Source organism: Mandrillus leucophaeus, unplaced genomic scaffold (assembly GCF_000951045.1).
Source record: "Mandrillus leucophaeus isolate KB7577 unplaced genomic scaffold, Mleu.le_1.0 Scaffold390, whole genome shotgun sequence".
In the NCBI taxonomy this organism is placed as follows: domain Eukaryota; kingdom Metazoa; phylum Chordata; class Mammalia; order Primates; family Cercopithecidae; genus Mandrillus; species Mandrillus leucophaeus.
In genome coordinates, this window is record NW_012104143.1 from 827,638 (window position 1) to 832,847 (window position 5,210).

Here is a 5,210-nt window from a genome sequence, read left to right on the forward strand (position 1 = left end):
TAAAACCATAGGTATCTAAAGCTCAAAGGAAGCACCTCCTTTATCTAAGACTTTTCAACGGGCACCTCAAGGACCCAGATGCTCAGAAGTTCCTGAAGTTCACACAGGGATTTGGTGAGAGAGCCTGGCATAGACCAGGATTTTTTTCAGCCCTGGACCAATGCACATTTCACGTGTTTCATGTAAAACTTCATGTATCTGTGAACAGAGTCCAAGTCTCTGCATCTCATTAACCCGCATTCCTACAGAGGAGACGCTTTAGAAAGAAAGTAAATGATGTACGTGGTCAGATTACACAGCTTTGGGATCCTTCAGAAGAGATATGTTGTGTTGCTCTCTGAATGGTGAGACAGGGAACAGTCAGAGCAGAGAGCGAACACCCAGAGAGCTGCCACATCGGGGCAAATATGTATCAGGAATCAGAAGCAATGCAGAGCTCAGAGAAGGGGGAGAGAATTAGTTCAGCGTAGGAAATGATCATTCTTCCTGACTCCTCACCCACTCTTCATGTCTAAAGTTGACTTCTCCTATTGCTGCTTAAAATCCATCCAGAAGCTAAGGAGGGAGGGGGTGAAAACATGGAAAAAGATAAATGAAAATCTAGTGAATGATAATGAAGGTTTTATTTATCATCCGCTAAATCAGCGTCATTAGACTCAGCTATGTGAGTCTAGTTTTACAATTCTCTGTCTCGCCACTCAGAGAGCAAGACAACATATCTCTTCTGAAGGACCCCAAAAGTGTGTTATTTTACCACGTAGATCATTTACTTCCTTTCCAAAGTGTCACCTCTGTGGGGGATGTGGGTTAATGAGATGCAGAGACTTGGACTCCGCCCACAGATACATGAATTTTTGCGTGAAACACGTGGAATGTGCATGGGTCTAGGGTTGAAAAAATCCTGGTCTATGCCAGGCTGTCTCACCAAATCCCTGTGTGAACTTTAGGCAGTTTGAGCATCTCAGTCCTTGAGGTGCCTGTGAAAACATCTTAGATACAGGAGGTGCGTCCTTTTCGCTTTAGATACTTACGATTTTAGAACTGTCTTAAAGACAAGCTCACCTATATGAGTTAGCTTTGCCATTCTCCCCAGCGTCTGTTTCATTCATGCATTTATTCGTTCAAGCATTTGTTGATCACCTACTATGTGCCAGACATTGTCCTCGATGCTAACACTGGTGGCAGGAAAGCAGTAACATACAGTAATAAAAAGCAGATTTGGTCCTAACTCTAGGCAAATTTTAAATTTCACAGCAGAGCTAAGTAAAATAGGTAGACAAGCCTACATTTTAATTAAATTACCCTCTGTTCCATGGCTGGCACGTGACAAGCATATTTTCTGACTTTGCAGGGGGAAATGGGCTGTGTCATATGTGCGAGCTCCACTCTCCTCTGGCAGGCTTCTTAATCCATGTTTGAGGGCAGTCAGAACTAAATGAAATTGTGGGAACAAAAAAACGAAAAATGCAAAAAAAAAAAAAAAGTTTTAATTGGCTTACTCTGATCTCCCTGCTGTGATTGTATCACCCAGTTGGCAGCTTGTCACTTGCAGTTGCTAGGCAACTCTGAGCGGTAAGGCGAACGTGTCAGCCTGTGTTTCCCATCTTGTTGCTTGAGTCTCCCAGTGTCTGGGACTGACGTCTGGTTCTACCTGACCCTCCACAGGGGTCTGGGATGCTCCATGCAGCCCCGTGAATAAGCCTCTGACCTGCTGCTCAAAGCTGCCTCATGGGGAAGTAATTGATAAAACTTCAGCCCTTGTTCAACAACTTAGCTCTCTAACTGTGACCTTGCTGGAATGGCCCCAGGGACCCCGTCTGAGTCTTCCCAGCCCCTCAGGTACGTCAGCAGAACAGGTGTGAAGGCAGAGACAGGAGAAACATAATACCTGCCTCCTCCTCACCTGGTGAGCAACACAAACTTGAAAGTCCCATTCTGATGTCGTCTCTCCTATTCACGCTCATGGAGCCTGTAGAGAATGGGCTTTGCAGTCAGACAGAGCAGAGTCCATCTGTCACATACAAGCCATGCGACTTTAAAGCATATTCTTAGCCCCTCTGTACCGCTGTTTTCTCATCTCTAAAGTGAAGCTGAGGTGGAAAGGTCCTTGAGCCTAGGAGTTTGAGACCAGCCTGGGCAACATAGCAAGATCCTGTCTCTACAAAAAATAAAATGAAATAAAAATTAGCTGGGTATAGTGGTGTGCACCTGTAGTCCCAGATACTGGGGAGGCCAAAGCAATAGGATCACTTGAGCCCGGAATTTCAAGACTGAGGTGAGCTATGATCACCCACTTCACTCCAGGCTTGGCAACAGAGTGAGATCTCATCTCAAAACAAAACAAACAAACAAATAAACAAACAAACAAAAATGTAGAGCTAACACTACTTCTATCCCAGGGTGTTGTTGAAGTTTTACTGAAGAAAAACAAATGTAAAATGCTTAGTGCAATGCTAGCATACAGTTAAAGCTCCACATTTTAGCAATTGTTATCCAGGCATCCATGAAGACCTTCAAGGCATTTGTAGAATCCCGGAGCTGAGAAGGAAGTTAGCTAGTGATTGCCGAGTATCCTCATACCTTAAATCAGGAATTTGAGACCCAGAGAATCAAGAGTGTTGTACTCAAAGCTGTGTCACTGAGATTGAAACTAAGGGCTCAGTTGCTACCATAAAACTTTGCCAGGATTGGGTACGAAAAAGAGTCATCCTGTGTTAAACACATCTTGCAGGCAATGGGTAATAGTATTTGTGTTGAGTAATCAGAGAGGCACTCAGTGGACACAGCTACCCAGAAGACAGCCTGTTTGGTCTGAGCAAGTATCATGTGCTTCAGACAGGGCCATGTCTCATAGCAGATGTCTGGTTATTTCCCAGCTGGCTGAGAGAAGATGATCCACCGTCTTTACCATGGTACCAAAGATGTTTCTTGACCTGGCTATGGCTCCCACTACTGTCAAATTCCCCTCCTCCCCAGTCATCTTCCTGTTGATCCTCTCAGACATGCCAGGGAGGCTCCTGCCTCAGGGCCTTTGCATGAGCTATCCTTTCCCTTTGCTTGGAACACACATATCCATATGGCTCCCTCCTTCGCTTGCTTCAAGTTGTTGCTCAAAGATCATGCCCTCATGGAGGCCTTTCATGAGTTTCCTATTTAATATTGCTGCCCTCTCAAGCACTTTCTCTCCTCTTTCCCTGCTTTTCCTTTATAGGACTTGTCACCACCTGCTTCACTGCCTATGTGTTTGCTTGTCAGTCATGCCCAATCCCTCACCTCTACACTGTAAGCTCCTTGGGGGCACAGATTTTTGCATTCAGTTCATTGCTGTATTCCAAGTGCCTAGAACTGCACCTGGCACACATTAGATGCTCAATAAACATTTCTGGAATACACAGAAACCTGTCTGTGAGGTTTCCTCTGCCCTGCACTGCCCCATGCTCATCGTCTTCACCCCTACTCACCCTTCATGATACTGCAACAAGCATCTCCTCCTTTGAGAAGACATCTGTCCTCACCTCCTCCAACTGGAATAGGGACCTTGCCATGTGACTCCATAACATCCTGCACATCCTTCCAGAAGGGCAGCCATCAAATTGTTGCAATAACTAATTTGCCTGGTATCCCACCAGAGGTTTGGCCTGTTCTACAATGAGAGGGGCAATGAAAGAAAAAGAAGTCTTCCTCTGATTAACTTCTCTGGCTGCCTGTCAGAGACCAAGCTTCCTGCCTCCCATTCCCTGCCCCAATCCCAAAGCATTTCCATCTAGACTGAGTCACTTAAGGGCAGGGCTTCATGTCATCCATCTTTATATTCCCAGCATACAGTGCAGCTCCTGACATGGCATAAGGGCACAGCACTGTGGCTCAAATGACAATAGTCAGGGCTCACCTTGAGCCATGAAATTAGCCTATAAGGGCTTTCCAACCTTGGCACTTGAGACATTTGAAACGGGAATTCTTTGTTGTAGGGGCCTGTCCTGTGCCTTGTCAAATGTTTAGCAGCATCCCTGTCCTCAACCCATATGCCGATAATACGCACACCAAGTTTGCAACCAAAACATCTGCAGACATTAGCAAATGTCCCCTGGGGGCCACACTTGTCTTTCGTTTACTATGAATTAATTCATTAAATCCTCACAGCAATGCTATAAGGGGGTACTGTCATGAAATCTAGACTACACATGAGTAAAGTGAGGCTCAGAGAGGTTAGGCAACTCACTGAACATCACACAGCTAGGAACTGGCTGAATCAGGATATGAACTGGGCAGTCTGACTCCAAAGTTGAGGCAATTAACCTAATGAATTAATGTCAGGAGTTGGGTGGGGAATGGGGACGGGATGTTTATTACATCCAGGCACTATTTTTAGTTTGTATATGAATTGCTTCATTTAATTGTGCCCAGCCTTTAACACAGTCTTTGTTATTTCTAACATTGTACAGAGGCGGGAATTGAGGCACAGAAAGCACCCGCTAACTGGAGGCAGAGTGGCCAGAATTCAAGCCCATGCAGTATGACTCTAAAGTTTATGGTGGTGGGAGGTCGGGGGCTGTTTCTACCCTGCTCCAAGTCTGCACAAAGTCATGCTGCCCTTTACTCAGCCTTCCCTGCCAGGACAGCCTTGGCACAGTCCCCGTGTTCCCTCTAAAATAGCTTCACTGCAACTCACTCTCAGTGTGCCCGACTCCTGGGGCACCGAGCCCTGAGGGTCATCATGAGCACTTTCAAGTTCCAAAGCGGTCTTATACACAAAGCCAGCCGCACCAGGGGAAACTGCCAGAGGCTTCCCCAGGGTTGGGACTTCCAAAGTGGGGGCAGTCTTTGTCTTCAACCAAACCAGGCTTCACAGAAAAGCATGAGGAGAGCCCAGAGGGGAGATCTTAGGGGTGTTTTCAGAATATCATGAAAGTCTCCTCTGACAAAAAAAAAAAAGAAAAAAAAAAACAGAGAGAGAGAGACGCAGAGAACTGTGAGCACCTTCCCCAATCCCCTCCTTTTCAGTAGTTACCAAAGCAGAGATTGTGTGCGTTTCAGAGGCATCTCCTGACATGATTGCCCTGATGTTTAAAATAATGATCAGATCATTTTCCCACAACCATTTCATCCAATGAGCCCAAATAGGATTATTGAGAAATTGCAAGGTCTTGCAGGAAATCTCTCTTTTGACCTTGGGCATTGTTAGTCAGGATGACTCACAGGAAACAAGATCC